Source organism: Dermochelys coriacea, chromosome 24, assembly GCF_009764565.3.
Source record: "Dermochelys coriacea isolate rDerCor1 chromosome 24, rDerCor1.pri.v4, whole genome shotgun sequence".
NCBI classification, from domain to species: Eukaryota; Metazoa; Chordata; order Testudines; family Dermochelyidae; genus Dermochelys; species Dermochelys coriacea.
The window spans coordinates 13,594,531-13,596,532 of NC_050091.1; positions in this window are offsets into that span (position 1 = coordinate 13,594,531).

Here is a 2,002-nt window from a genome sequence, read left to right on the forward strand (position 1 = left end):
ACTGTACTCCCGCCTACTGTCGCAGTTCATTGGCTGATTCAGCACCAGCCTCGCCCTTCCTGTCACGCCATTGGCTAACAACCGAAACTGGACTGATATCCCATTGGCTGAGAGTTTAACCAATCATCTGAATTATTATTGGGTAATGCCACACCTTCCTCCCGCCCATTTTCTATACCCATTGGTTCTCGGTGCGCGATCCCCGTCTCCTCCTTAACCCCATTGGCTAATTCCCCGACATAATCCCACCTTCATTAATATCCAACTGGCTGAAAATTGCCCAGGGCTGCCGTCTCTCCAATCCCATTGGATAGTTTCAATGTCAGTCCAGCATTCTTCTTAATCCTATTGGATACGCGCCCTTAAACCCGCCTCCTCTCTCAGACTATTGGCTACGACCTCCATTCCTCTCACCATATCTCCCAGCCTATTTGTTGCTTTCCTCGAGAGACAGGCATCAAATCCCGCCCCTAAGTGACCCTTTTCTTTGAATGGGGTGTAGGGCAACTAAACATGGTGGGGAGGGCGGGACCCTGAGGGCGGAGCGCATACGCGTTGCCCCGAGCAACCGTGATGTCGGCCAACTTGGATCCGTCCCCATGGCAACGGCACTCTCCGTGCTAGCCCAGTGATGAGGTCATCCACCTGCGGCGTCATAAAACCCGATCCACGTCACACAGCTTCTGATGATGACCTAAGACGCCGTGATGTCACTACACAACGGCCTCTAATATCAGACCCCCCAAACCCATACCCCGAACCCCCTGCCCTAGGTCCCAATCCCCTCCCCCACCCTGAATCCCAGACCCCACACCCCCAAACCCGCACCCCAAACCCCCTGCCCTAGGTCCCAATCCCCTCCCCCACCCTGCCTCCCAGACCCCAAACCCGCACCCCGAACCCCCTGCCCTAGGTCCCAATCCCCTCCCCCACCCTGAATCCCAGACCCCACACCCCCAAACCCGCACCCCGAACCCCCTGCCCTAGGTCCCAATCCCCTCCCCCACCCTGCCTCCCAGACCCCACACCCCCAAACCCACACCCCGAACCCCCTGCCCTAGGTCCCAATCCCCTCCCCCACCCTGCCTCCCAGACCCCACACCCCCAAACCCGCACCCCGAACCCCCTGCCCTAGGTCCCAATCCCCTCCCCCACCCTGAATCCCAGACCCCACACCCCCAAACCCGCACCCCGAACCCCCTGCCCTAGGTCCCAATCCCCTCCCCCACCCTGCCTCCCAGACCCCACACCCCCAAACCCGCACCCCGAACCCCCTGCCCTAGGTCCCAATCCCCTCCCCCACCCTGAATCCCAGACCCCACACCCCCAAACCCGCACCCCGAACCCCCTGCCCTAGGTCCCAATCCCCTCCCCCACCCTGAATCCCAGACCCCACACCCCCAAACCCGCACCCCAAACCCCCTGCCCTAGGTCCCAATCCCCTCCCCCACCCTGCCTCCCAGACCCCAAACCCGCACCCCGAACCCCCTGCCCTAGGTCCCAATCCCCTCCCCCACCCTGAATCCCAGACCCCACACCCCCAAACCCGCACCCCGAACCCCCTGCCCTAGGTCCCAATCCCCTCCCCACCCTGCCTCCCAGACCCCACACCCCCAAACCCACACCCCGAACCCCCTGCCCTAGGTCCCAATCCCCTCCCCCACCCTGCCTCCCAGACCCCACACCCCCAAACCCGCACCCCGAACCCCCTGCCCTAGGTCCCAATCCCCTCCCCCACCCTGCATCCCAGACCCCACACCCCCAACCCCGCACCCCGAACCCCCTGCCCTAGGTCCCAATCCCCTCCCCCACCCTGCCTCCCAGACCCCACACCCCCAAACCCGCACCCCGAACCCCCTGCCCTAGGTCCCAATCCCCTCCCCCACCCTGAATCCCAGACCCCCAACCCCCAAACCCGCACCCCGAACCCCCTGCCCTAGGTCCCAATCCCCTCCCCCACCCTGCCTCCCAGACCCCAAACCCGCACCCCGAACCCCCTGCC